A 14,621-nucleotide genomic window follows, 5' to 3' on the forward strand; every position below is an offset into this window, starting at 1 on the left:
TCTGTGCCGCCTTGGGCTTCTGACTTTATGGAAATTCACTCCAATATATTAAACCCTATTTGTCCTTTGAAAAACAAACGCCCGTTATTAAGTAAAGTGCCCAAACTGAATAAATGTGATTGTCCCATGCTAGCTGGATTGCCTATTTTAAAAAAACCCAAACTAACAGTTCATATCCACTTTATTAATATAACTGTCTTTTCAGCAGAAAAAAATGAAAAAGACAATGGCAGTCTCTTATGCTGACATACACAATAATCAGCAAGTCACCAAGCAATGTTCATCATCCAGACAGGCTCCTGCTTTCCAGACCAAAGTGAGCACAAAACAGTGACCCATATTAAGTGAGAAATCTCACTCCTGGTCTGAATTAAATCCAAAATGCCTATTAGTAGGTTGGTTCTTAAAATGAACAAACTGCATTTCCTGATGGAACAAGATGTTGCAGAATGAGAATCTGGGAAAGTCTCTTTCTTCAGGGGTCAGTCTCTGTAACTTCACACAGTTGTGCCTCAGGGCTGTACTTTGTGGGCATATTGGTTCTACCAGAACACAATTGCTGTTTCAAAAAAGAGTAATAAAACTTTCAAAACTGAAGGAGTGGGGGGACTCAGACAGACAAAATCCTGCAACCCAGAGGATTTTTGAAGCATTGAATCATGGTTCATTCTCCCACTCCTTCTGACTCCAAAGGAGTTTTATCACTGACCTTGGCAGGTTATGCCAACACCGAACACCCAGGATTAAAAACCCTGGAAGGTTCACTCCCAGCACCTCTGCTCGCTTTGGTTAGGAAGGATTTATAAAATACACACTTCTGTAGAAATGTTGCATCTGGAAACCTGGTGCTGATTCTATTTTATACCTCATCCACCTGACCAGTTTCTTTTCAATTTGCATCTATAATCAGGTGTAAGAAAACACCTGTTTTACCAGTTCAGGCAGCGGCAGGACAGACTGTGACCCACATCAGGTATTTGCTGAGAGGCTCGTAGCACTGAGTGTGTCCTTGTGTGAGGAGACTGCTGGGATCAAACCCTTTTCCTGCTATGATGCTGTTTACTGAGACCAAACCACAAAGAACAGATGAACTCCAAGAATCATCAGAATTAACTCCTGACAAACAATAATGAGATTCAAATTGAACACTGCTAAACATAAATTAGAGAAGAGTGAAATGGTAATATTAAATTAGCAGCCAGATCCTTGGGGTTATTTAATACACTCAGTGAAAGTCACAAGTCGTGATATAATACTTAATTGGGATATATTTGTGTCAGCTGGACACAGTAAAAAGTTGACAATGTTTTGTTTGAAAGGGATAAAGTGTGTGTTTGGTGATAGTTAAGGAAATGAATACTTGCATGTCAGAGCTGTGAACAGCTCCATCCAAGATGAAACTTTGCTACCAGCACCTACCCCAGGCCCATCAGGGCAGGTGTTCAGAGGTTCTGTCCCACTGGGGGCTCACTGGCCACTGCAGCTTAGCACAAGACATGCAGCCACAGATTTCTTTCCAGCTGGAAACGTTCCCCAGTGTCTCCCAGCTCGGCCCAGGACAGAGCAGCTGTGTGGTCTGCAGATGGCCACCAGCGACACGCCCGTGTGCTCACAGTCAGGTGGTAAAAGAATCCAGCCCTGAGAGCTCCCGTGGAGCTCACCCCCTCACAGGGAAGAACACTGACAAAGACTTAGGTTTCAAATATTAAAAGCACAAAAATACCACGGTGAGCTGATATCTCAGTGCCAATTTGATGACAATGCTGGCAGTGGGAAGGGCTCCAGGAGACCTTCCAGCACGGAGACTCGGGGTGCTGAGGCAGCATCCCAGCTCCTGAGGAGAGCAGCCAGAGGACAGCACCAGTGCTGGATGGAGCCAGCACTTCCCCCTCATCCACAGTGCTCAGGGAGCTCGGAGAGCTGCGGGCTCTGCCCCAGCACAGAGCAGAGGTGCCCGGGCACAGGAAGGGCACAGTTTGGTCCCTGTGCCCCTGACGTCCCTGGTCAGCAGTGCTCCAGCACCAGCTGCAGCTGCTCCCTGCTGCACAGGGAGGGAATAAGGTTTCCTTATTGCTCAACAAAAGCTGCTCTGTTGGGACGCTGTGGTTGGGGTTTGTGGTGCTCCTGCTGCCAAACACCTGCATTTATTCAGACACAAGTGCAAAGGAATCACAGTTTGTGATTTGTGTTCCTGTTGTCGGACACCAACCCAACAAGGCACTCGGTGAAAGCTGCCTGGAAACTCTGCTCCAACGCTGGGTTTTGGTGTCTTCACACCCTGTACACCAAGAGTGAGTAGGTGAGTAACAGCAGCAGCCCCTTGAGCTCAGTGCTGGGCAATTCTGCATTAGCAAAAGTACTGCAGAATGTTTAGGGGATAATCAGAACCTTTATTCAGTTCTGCTTTTTCTTTTGTATTTTTAATGTCAGTTCGGACTTTTCCTTTTTTCTGTATAGTGAGATTTACCCCTTGGGTCAATTTGAAGTGGTGGTGTCATTTATTTATTTTATTGTTATTATTAAAGATAACATAATCAATATGTGTATTTTAAGAAGGACAACTTCATCTGACTTGCTCTGTTTGTTTAGGCTGAATTTATCTTATTGGCTGAGAAACTACCAGGAGACTTTTCAGAGTGCAGAGCTGTGCCTGTGCCCGCAGAGCAGCCAGCTGTAATTAGATCTGCATACAAAACCTCAGCAGTGCCTTCCCAAGGCCTTACACACCAAATCCTTGTCTTAGTGATGGCAGTGGAGGCTGAGCTCAGCAGGGAGTCTGGACCCTGAGCTCCTCTTTCCTGCAGCACTGACACCAAACACGGAGCACGCAGAGCCAGGGGATAAAGCTGATGCAGGAACAGCTCTTCCAACAGCCCCGGTGCCCCTGGGCAGTGGCCACTGGCCGTGGCACGGTGGCACACGGATGTGTGGTACCTGCCAGGTGTGCCACAGCCACAGGGGGACTCCCAACAAGAGGCCACAGCACAAAAACAGACACAACTGAGAGCTGGCAAGAGCTCCTCCACTCAATCACTCTGTTCCCACAGCATGTGAAATCAGAAGGTAACTCCAACAAGGAAGGCAGCTGCTCTAGGTTAGCCCTGAAAGGATTCTCCTACAAAGGCACTGGCAGAGCCATTTCCCTGCTGCCATAAACCAAAATTGTATGAGCAAGCCCAGGGCTCTTAATCTGGATTTATGACTCTGCTACCAACTCCATAAACCATCTACAACCACTTGAGTGGCTGGATTAAAGTCAGCTGTGTGGGAAAGAATGTGAGTCTGTCATCTTCAATGAAAGCATGTCCACCTTGCACTGATCCTGAATCTGACTCCAGAGAACTAACTGGAGCTTGCCTCGGGACACACACACAGCAGATGGAACAGTTCCAGCTGTATTTTGGAAAACTGGATGACTCAGCTATTTCTCTTCTGATTTTTTTCATCTCTTCAGAGTTTTCTTGGTTCTCCTCAGGAGCTGAGTCTACACACCCTTCCACAGAACCTGCAGGCTAATCTCACCTTCACTTCACACCAGCATTTTATTTAGCTGGCACAGTTCACTACCCAGGAGCTCCCAGAGCAGCTTGCCCTTAAGAATCCTGTCTCCTGCCTGAAAGATCAGGGTGCTGTGGATGCCTGGCAGCTTCCACTCTCTGTGTTATCAGACAAACACAGCCCTGCTCCTCTCCAGAGGGCTCCAAGGATGGTGCCAGTGCTGGCTATTGGACTGGAATTGTTCTCTGTGTGCACGGTACTGCACCAGGATTTTGCTTAACCTCTGTATAACACAGTCAGTATTCCTTTCCTTCCCCCACCGTGTCCTAAAATAACACTTTTTAAGCCTAATCCCTGTCATTCTGGGGAAAGTGTGTATGGAAAATTATTATGTTGGGAACATGTATTTAAACAGCTGCCAAAAGTACACAATTTTAAAATAGTGAGAGCAAAGCAGAGCACTGTGGGGTCTCGCCAGAAGAAATCTTCACTCCAAAAAGCTTATTTCATATACACAATAATTTCCTCACATAAATAATACCATAATGCTAATAATGTTTATGGGATGAGACGGATCTCTTCTGAATGCCAGCACAAAATTTAAATTAACTGACAAGAGGCATAATTTACCTTGAGTTCTCTTCATTAGGCACCACTGGCAGCTTCTCCTGAACTAGGAGGAATAACAATTAACTTCAGATGGAAATATGAAATCTAAATTACAGTTGCTAAACCTAAGAAGAGTAAGGAGAAGATTCTATTATAATAAGATATATTCAAATTACATACACAGCACCTTTAATTTGGGAGAGTGGGCTCGTTAGGAATGACAGAAATGTGGATAGAGTATGAAGTTTAGTATTTCTTTATGTTCCTCAAACAAGCAATACAAGACTGCACCTTGTTTTCTCTCAGTGTTTATATACAGAAAATCCCAACCAGCTTCTCAGCTGCTAGACATGGTACAACTTATCACACATTCTACTGGGTCTCTTTCCACCCTAAATCTTCCAAAAATTCCTGCAGAGGACACCAGGAACTGTGCTTGAAACTCCAAGAGAGTAACAACTTCTTCAGTTTCTCACCCTCCCATCTATGATGAGGACTCCAAAACCATAGGAGTGAATTCTAGTTTGTATTACTCGACTCCTTGTACTTCTTTCAGTTGGGGAGCTGCATGACACCCCTCCTGCCCCAAACCAACCCTCTGCCCCAAACCAACCCCTCCTGCCCCAAACCACCCCTCTGTCCCAAACCAACCCTCTGCCCCAAACCACCCCTCTGCCCCAAACCACCCCTCCTGCCCCAAACCAACCCCTCCTGCCCCAAACCAACCCCTCCTGCCCCAAACCAACCCCTCTGTCCCAAACCACCCCTCCTGCCCCAAACCACCCCTCCTGCTTAAACATTTACTAGAGTTTTATTTGGAGATCAAGTTCCCAACCAGGACATGCTCTGAAGCCCTGCCTTTGATGGGCCTTACCCGGAGTGCTGTGAAGCCTTAAAGGGCCTGGGGCACTTCGTGTCCCTCCTCCTATGAAGTGACCATTCCAAGTGACTTGGAATGTCACCACCCAAGGATGTCCTGTAGCTGACAGCTGTATTCCTATGGCAGTGCTCCATGTTCTACAGCATCCCTTTAATCCCAGGCATTGTTCTCAGACAATTTCAAATATCTTCCATTTACATTCAGACAATGACATGTCACTGTTCCCTCACATATGGTCAGCTCAATTTGAGTTATGAGATTTCATTTCTGCAGCTCACATGGAAAGTGGAATAAACAAAATAAAAATTCCTGGTAAGGACAGCAGCTGACTGATACAGAACCAGGCCCTCATGAAGCCCATTATTCTGGAACAGTTGAGGGGAGGAAGAATTTATAGGACAGACTAGGTTTTTTCCAAAAGCATGTCAATAATTTATGAATTCAAGTTCTAATGGAAAGCAGGTGGGACCTGTACTATAAATGGCTGCAGCTCTAGAAAACTGAAATGCTCACTGAATACACCTTGGTAGGTTATCACAGAGCACTCTTTAGAAAATACAAAACCCAGAATTGTTACTCTTTGCTTTGGCAGAGGATAAAAAAGCAACCTGTCAGACAAAGGGTAACATACCTTTCCTTTACTGCTACCACATCAACTATGGAGATTATCCAGGATATCTGACCTTAAGTTTTCCAAGGTGCAGCAGGGTGTTCCAGGAGTGTTTCAGAGCATAAATACACAAGACCTGGGAAGACATAGCAATAAATATTTATAAACACTCTTGTGAATTTTGTTTTGGCTCAGCCATCAGAGCAGAATATTATTTACATAGAAAAAACAAGCTTCTATCTGTAAACAAAACCTAATAATCAGGGTGATAATATATGCTGAGGGCAGAGGATTTTTGTCTCAGGTAAAACAAATAACACTCATAAACATGAGAGCAGTCAGTCAGTGAAAAAGGAGGAATAGTGTCACACATCACAGTGTGAACTGTGCCCAAAGCTAAAGAACAGTTGTAAATGATGCATAAGCAAAGACAGCATTTACCTAAAACTGTCAAGAAAAGCTTGAATAAAATATAAGGTCAAAAAACCCTCTCTACGAAGAAATTGTAAACTATAAATGGAAAGAGCTGAAATTGCACAACGTAAGCAGTCAGTTGATGCTACACTTGGAATGTAAAAGGGCACAGGATGGGGCTCCCTCAGAGCAGGCACTGCAGGCAAACACTGCTCTGGGAGCTCAGGTGAGCAGGAGCTGCAGGCTCAGGTGTGGAATTGCCCCTCACATCTGGAGCTCAGGTGAGCTGGAGCTGCAGGCTCAGGTGTGGAATTGCCCCTCACATCTGGAGCTCAGGTGAGCTGGAGCTGCAGGCTCAGGTGTGGAAATTCCTCCTCTCTCTCACATCTGGAGCTCGGGTGAGCTGGAGCTGCAGGCTCAGGTGGGGAATTGCCCCTCACATCTGGACCTCAGGTGAGCTGGAGCTGCAGGCTCAGGTGTGGAAATTGCTCCTCTCTGTCACACCGGGAGCTCAGGTGAGCTGGAGCTGCAGGCTCAGGTGTGGAATTGCCCCTCACACCAGGAGCTCAGGTGAGCAGGCACTGCAGGCTCAGGTGTGGAATTGCCCCTCACATCTGGAGCTCAGGTGAGCAGGCACTGCAGGCTCAGGTGTGGAAATTCCTCCTCACACCAGGAGCTCAGGTGAGCAGGGAGGAGCTGCAGGCTCAGGTGTGGAATTGCCCCTCGCTGCCCCCCAGCTCCCACGGGGCACAGCCAGGCGAAGGGGGCTCTCTCTTTCTCTATAAAGAAATAATTCTTTAAAGTATGAAAATAAAGAAAATAATTCTACTAGTTCTGAGCTTTGCTGAATATTTTCCAATCTTCCATTGCTGAAGACTTCCAGAGGAAGTCTTGCTGGACTGAAGGTCAAACTGTAACTATAACAGTAGTCAAAGACAAGAAAAACTTAAAAGTCTATGAAAACATGTGGAAATTACATCAATGCATGACTGTATTTCGTAAGAATCCTCACAGAACAAATACTACTATTTCCAGTCCTCAGAAATGAAGCATGCATGTCACAATTTTAACACAAAGAAATTTAAGCAAGCGTACTTTCTAGACTTTCACAGTGGTAGGTAAGTGTTATTACCCCCTACAAAAATAAACACCAGGATTTGCTCTTCCACAGGACCTCTGCTTGGCAAAAGCAGTGCCAGCATGATCTCCCCCAGCAGTGAGGAAGCTGACACCCACACCAGCTGAGCTGTTTCTGGTTGTTTTCCGTGGCTGTCCCTGCGGTGTCTCTGGAGAGAAGAGCCCCAGGCTGGGGCTGGGTCCTGCTGGCTGCCAGCTGGGCTCACACTGTGGGTACCACCTGCTCTGAATTCTTCAGCCCTTTTTATCTCTGCAGCAGCTCATGGCTCTTTCAAAAGCTAATTCACTGGAGAAAGAGGAAGGGACACTTTGTGCTTGATGTTTAAACTGAAAATTTGTTTTCCAGAAGCACTTCAGGTTGATAGTTTTGATTATATTTTAAGAGCTCACGGTGTGACACATTGAACTGGGGGTTCCTGCTGCTGCTGTCACTCACAGAAACCCAAACTCTGCTTTGAGTCAGACAGCAAGGGTATAAATCCAGTGTAATGCCAAAGATATTCGTGGAATTACTCTGCCCACAGGTGACGGAGCTACTCGGAGGCTGTGTAAGAACAGCAGTAAAAGTTCACTGTGGCTCTTGATCTACATAAACCCCAAACTTCTGAGCTCAAGGAACACTCCAGCACTCGTCTTTTGTCCCACTCCTCCCAAGGTCAGCATTTTCAGAAGCACATGTTTTTAATGCTCAGGATACCAGCAGTGAAGTTATGCAATAATAGGTACAGAAACAGCTGAATTTATAGTCTTGCATTTAAAGAAGACTTAAACTCACTGTAACTTCAAAACTTTTCACAGGAGCAAATCAATTTGACATGAACAAGTATCCTGGGATTGCTGCAGTCAGGAGATATGGGTACGGACCCAAACCACTCTGAGAGATCCTGATAGACATTACACTTACAAAAAAAATCTGAATTTGAGTTTAGAGCCCAATTTCACAAGTCAAACCTATTGCTGATCCAAAACCAGACTTGGATGGGTCAAATTTCCAGAAAGTTCTACACTCACTTTGCTGCACAGGTAAGCAGAGTAGCTTTTATCACCATGGTCTTTTTTCAGGGTAATTATTGAACAGAGAGAAGAAAGTTAATTATGGTTTGGGTTTCTTTAACCTGGAAGAAAAAACCAGCAAATTTGTGCTACTATGAGAAAACTGCCCGTTGTTTTCTGCCTTTTCTTATCCTCCAAGCTCAGAGCAGCGAGACATGGGGTAGGGGGAGGAAGGTATTTTTAGGTTAGATGTAATTTTCCCTTCCTCTCTGAAAAGCAAACAACAACAGAAGCTTGTGCCTGTCTCAGTTATGAGTAAAAAATAAACCAGAACTTCGTAATAAAATCACCTGGCATTTAGCAGACACCGATCTCCCCAAAACACACAGAAAATGTGATGCCACAGAACCTTGTAAGTGACAAACAAGTATGATGAAGGAAAGCAAAGACTTCATATTTTTTTAAACACAATTACATATTCCAAGATGAGAAAGCAGCAGCACTCACATATACCTACAGCACAATGCATACACAGAGCCTGGCTAATGTGTGTTTTAATATTCATGTCTTATCAAATATGTAGATATGCATTCTCAGAGAAAACACACATCGTACACTCTAAGCCAGGCATGTGTTACCAGGATAATGTTAAACATCTATTTCTGCATTTCAGACGATAAAATCTTTGAAACTTCTCCTTGTTCTTTACAAAATAAGTAGTTTTCTAATTCTCATCCTTCAGTTCTATGTGTATTTCGAGACACCCTAGCTCCTAGTTCCCTGCCAAAATCAGTGGTGTCTTTAAAACTTCTTAAGGAATGTAATAGGTCTGGAAACTCTTAGTAGGCTACTAAATCCCCCTGTAAATCCTGGCAAATTCCCAGACTGCCCATTCTCACAGGGATACATGGCCTAATTACAAACCCATTAAACACTGGGAGTTCAAGGGTCTGCTTTAAGCCTGCAATTATTTGATCCTCCTCACAGCAAAAGCGTCAGTGAAATGGAGACGGGCAAAACGAGACAGAGCCAAGAGGAGAGGCAGAAGCAGGACCACAGAGTAGGCAAAGTGGGGAAAGACTAAGCAGGGAGGGAAACAACCCTCTGGAAAGGGGAAGACTTCCAGCTCCAGGGGGAAGAGAGCACTGCTGGCATGGTGTGAGGGCTGCCCAGCAGGGCCAGGGCACGGGGCTGGCAATGCCAGGGCACCTCCCTGGTGCGAAGGAATGGGAGCAGCTCTCTCTGGGATCCCTGTGGAGCTGCACCTGGCACAGGTGTGCTCATGCCTTGGCAGCAGAATGCAATGTGTTCATTTGCTCTGACACACACTCAGACAGCACTCAGTGTGCAGCTGAACACAGCACACACGAGCACCGACCCAAGGGGTCCATGTCCCAGGGCACAGCCTCCTCCTGGCTCTTCGTGTCACCCACGGAGCTTCCAGGAGCTTTGACACACCCCAAGGGAAGGCAGGACAAGTTCTCACTGAGACAAACAACAGGGATTTGTTTTCCCATATTCACACATACAGCACATTTGTCCTTTCATAATTTAAGACAGCAAATCTAATGTAAACCATTAGGAAAACCTCTTGGTTTTCTCTTCCAGATCTACTATCTCACAGTGGCCTAAGAAGGATGGCTTGGATCAGGACAACTCTCCCAGTGTTCTGACAGTCCAGAGTCAGCACTTTTTCCTCTCCATTTTCAATACTGTACTTGTGGCATACAAGCCTTGTACTTTGTCATTTGAGATTAAAAAAGACCAGAAAGAGACATTTAAGTCATGGACTTGATTCAAATGATCTCATGGAGAGGGCTGTGGAGCCAGCTAATCTGTGACATTGAAACACAACCTATTTTTCTTGCTGACTATTTGCTTATGTCATTTGGGTGGTGAAAAGAAACTCTCATCCAGGATGCCAGCAGCAAGAAAGAACAGCAAAATGGGACTAACTTGCCACTAGGCCAGGCAAGGTGTCACTGCCCACCGCTTTGTCAGGTTATGGCTGATTGTGTTCCAGAGACCTAGACACTACTAACGAATATTCTAATCTGTCATCCTACATTTAAACGTTCCTTTCCTCTCTTTTGAATACCTCCCAGCCTTAACAATCTGCTTGACTGTAAGTGTACTCCAGCCTGCAGCAGAGACAGCCTGTGGCGCTGAGTGTTTATCAGCCCCACAGTCCACCAGGGGCTCGCTGCTGTGACAGACTCTGACAACGAAAGCAATCACAGCCCTTGGCAGGGATAACCTGATTAGAGGCTGTAGCAGGCTGGGCATTCTTGCAGCCTGCTGAGGGAACACACACTTGAGGAGCTGTGTCCTGCTGAGGAGGGATGAGCTGCAGCCCCTGGCCCCTGAGGGGCACAGCCACAGGTGGGCACTGCGAGTGCAGCATTCCCGAGGGCTCCAACAGCCCTGTGTGAGCTCTGGGGCTCCCTCAGCCCCACCTCTGGCACCCCAGGGTTTTGGAGTCCCAGGAGTGTGGGATTCCCCGTGCTGTGGTCCCCAGTGCTGCAGAGCCCCGGTGCAGAGAGCTGCATGGAGACAGGGCAGGATGTCACTCCTTGGGTTCTGTGTGTCCTAGCAGCTCCTGCTCCAGTTTTTGCTGGAGTGAAGGCCTCTCTGTGCTTCTGCTCTTTTTTTCCCCAGAGCCGTGGTTTTAAAGTTAACCAGAAAAGTGTGACTGAGCCTTCCCAACTGTATTAGCACTGCACAGGAAACCTGTGGTTAACGGATCTCAATTCTCTCCTCTCTTTTTCTTCTGTGTTTGCACTGCTATCAGTTCTCACTCCATCTGCATATGGCACAGGCAGTTTTACATCCCCTGTTTTTTGACCCACTTCTTCCAGGAAATCACCCACTATTGTCCCAATAACATTTGACTCACGGTTCCTGGTAGGCTGCAGAGATTCAGGACCCCAAAGAGCCTGTTGGCCAGAGCTAACTGCAGCAATGTGCGTGCCTCTTAGGCAAGCTACAAACAGCCAAAACAAAACGAACAAAAACACAAACAAACAAGCAAAATATGGGGAGGGGGGATTAAAACAAAAATTTAAAAAAAGGAAGCTTTTCAGCCTTTTCAGCCAAGTGTTTTATCAGGCTTGCAAACACCTGCAAATCACTTGCACTGCAAAGCCTGTCGCCTAACAAAGACAAAGCTTTGTAATACAATACAATTAAACCTGAATAATTTAGGCATTGAAACAAATATTTTGAGACAAGACTGTTTGCTTTCCTGAATGACAAATTGCCCAGGCCTGGATTCATTACAAACCTACTGAGAAACAAAACCAGAACCAAAGGAGGAAATATTCAGTGTGGTAAGACTTTACCACCTAAATTCTCACAGTCCAGCTGCACTGAACACGCACAGGGCTAAGGAGGGGAGGCAGGAGGTTCCCCATTTTCCTCTCCTCTAGCAGAGGACATGATGGGGAAGGGATCAGCAGGGTTGAGAGGAGTGGTCAGACTCACACAGGCAGCATTCGTGTTGTTTGCTCCTTGAACCCTAGCTTTGCTGCTTTGAAAAGTGAGCTTTTCCAAAAGGAAATAAATACAGTATCCATAATGTTGTTTCACAGTTGCGTAAATGAGTCCCAATGTCACCCAGAGGTCATATGGGGAATGAGGTCATGCTGTGGTCGTTTGGACCAACAGGAGAACACAGTATGGAATGGGTCACTGAATTCCAGTTGGAGTATTGGATACAGTTCATTTTTCTGAAGGCTGGACAGTGAATCCATTTTTGTATGTTGTTCTGATCTACTTGTGGGCCCAGATTTTGGAGCAGCTTCCTTCCCTAGCCAGATTTTTGAGGGATACTACAGCTAAGTATTGCTATCTCTTCTCAAATCAGCAGTGAGCAGAAATCTTTGTTTTTCAAGGACATGGATTTAACAACAGTGTGCTCTTCCATATTAACTCCCTTTTGTTCATTTTCTGACTCTAAATGGTATGCTGAGTGTTATTTGGTTCTATAAATTTACCATGCATTGGTTTCAACCTGGTGTTTGTCCATCAGAAGTCCAGAGCAGTCTCTGAGCAGCAGTACCAGACCCCTCCAAACTCGTGCCTGAAGGATGAAGCTGCAGACTCTTCCTCCTGCCCCTTCTCACTGCAAGCAGCAAGATCAGAGCAGCACACCTCAGCAAGGTGTTAAGGGAAAATATTTACTCTTATCTCTAAATTCGAGGGTTCCATTGCTTCTTTCAATTGTGGGGTGAATTTTCTGTTGTTGGTCTGCCTTTTTGTTTCTTATCTTGGTGAGATCACAGTCCTAGCAGAGGAAGGTGAGTAAGAAGGAAGCAAACACATACAAGGGTCACCTGCTCCTTGGGTCATCCTGGCATTGGGGGCTTGCCCTCAGGAATCTGCAGGGCATGTCCATTAACAGAATGAAGATACAGGTCTGTCATCCCTAAAATGATAGGGTTGGAGAAGCTCTCTAAGACTGTCCATTCCTCCAGCACTCCAAGGCCACCAATGTCCCCAAGTGCCACATCCACACAACTTCTAAATTCCTCCAGGCATGGGGACTCCACCACTGCCCTGGGCAGCTGTGCCAGGGCTGGACAGCCATTTCTGGGAAGAAATTCTCTCTAATATGCAAACAAAACCTCCCTGGCAGAACCTGAGGGCATTTCCTTTTGTCCTATCACTTGTTATCTGGGAGAAGAAGAGACCCACCTCACTGCTGTCTCCCACTGCAAACCTCACCTCACCCAGAGCAGCAGTGATAACATTGTCCTTAAGAAGCAGATCACACTGTTGACTTGCTGGGAGTTTTCCCTAGGAAAGGCCCAGACAGGAATCTCAGTGCTTGACTCACAGATCACACCTCTCCCAGCCTGTGTCACCCACAGCTGCTCTCTCTTTCCAAGCACGGGGTTCTACAAGAGTGGAAACTCTCTCACTGCCTGTCAGGTATGTTAGTCCTCTTTGGGCTATTTACAGACTGCCAGACCAGTTTCTTCCTTTGCTCTCTCTTTGTGGTTATTTAGGCAGTTCTACTTTTTTTTTTTTTTTTTTTTTTGGTTCACCTAAAATTTTTGAAACAAGTGCTTTTTTTTTGCCTTTTTAGTTCAGTCTGTTCACACATCACCCTGTGCTTCCCAAGCTTTGTTGCAGTGGAAGCTGTGCTAATGGGCACCTGGTTGCAAAATCATATGTATTTTTAATGCCTCCTCCATTCTTACATTGCTTGGTGAAATTTGCTGTTGTTTAAGGCATCAGGTAATGACAGGAGTGACCTGCAGGAGCACATGGCTTGTCCCAGGAATTGGACTGGAACTCTGTAAGAATTACTGCAGGAGAGGGTGAACATGAGATATTTATAATAATTTGAACACTGATCCTGGAAAGGATATAATCAGTATTTTCCCCACTCCCCTCTGTAGAAAACTGCAGTATTCTTGCTCTCTAGACCTTTTGAAATTTTTTTCTTGCCCATTTTTGACACTTCTATTGCTTTTGTGGTGAATAAAACCTCCTTCTTCAGAAGTTCATTTTGCAAAAGTGCTTCATTTGTACAGCTAATGCTCATCTTCCCCTCTTCATTGCATCTGCCCTGCAGAGCACTCACTGGGCAGTCCCATAAAGAAATGGGAATTCAGTTTCCACCTTTCTTGGCAGAAGGAAGTTACTCCTCTCAAGCCACAGACATTTTAGTGTGTGTAGCTGGTAATAAAAGATTTCAGAAATTCCAGCCATGTCTGCCTCAGAGGTAATAAACCTCTAAAGGAACGCAGCAGAAAGCAGCGTGGTGTCTGGTTTGAATGAGAGGAATGACTGCAACTCATATTGCTGCCGTTGGTATTTGTCAGTCTCTTAGTAAAAATGAAACTTGATGAAAATGAAACTTTGTAAGAATGAAACAAATAGCTTTGATACTCAGGTGGCCGAGAAATCTTTTGACAGAGCTCAGAGCTGCCTCTCCGTGCAAGAAGTCACAGCTATCTCCCTCCCGAGGAGAAATCGCTCTGTGAATGAGGACGCAAGATCTTGCAGAGCGTATGCGACTGCATCAATTTGACAAAGGCGATGAGTGTGCACGGAAGCAGGCAGCGAGCCGCAGACATGCAGCCGCTAACCCTCCCCGTGCATCCCCTCCTCCTCCCCCTGCAGCCCGGGGCAATGCGAAGCGGGCAGGTGCAGGGGCTCCGCCGGGCACGGCGCTGCCGCCCCGCCCGGCCCGCGCTGCCCCGGCGCCGGGGGAGGCTTCGCCGGGGCGGGGGGGCTTGTTTGTTTGTTTCCTGCCCCATCCCATTTTTATGATCGCGAAGAGGAAGAAGCCTTCAGGTCAGCCGGAGAACTGCTCGCCCGGCGGCCGGCGGACAAGGGCTCCTTTGATCGGCGGCGGGCAGCGCCCGGGCTCTGATGTCCCGGCGATGCGGGCGCCCCGCGGCCCCGCCGCTGCCCGCGGGCGCTGAGCCCCGCCGGCGGCTGCCCGGCACAGCCCCGCCAGCCTGAGCT

Source organism: Onychostruthus taczanowskii, unplaced genomic scaffold (genome assembly GCF_017590055.1).
Source record: "Onychostruthus taczanowskii isolate IOZ18803 unplaced genomic scaffold, ASM1759005v1 scaffold24, whole genome shotgun sequence".
Taxonomy (NCBI): domain Eukaryota; kingdom Metazoa; phylum Chordata; class Aves; order Passeriformes; family Passeridae; genus Onychostruthus; species Onychostruthus taczanowskii.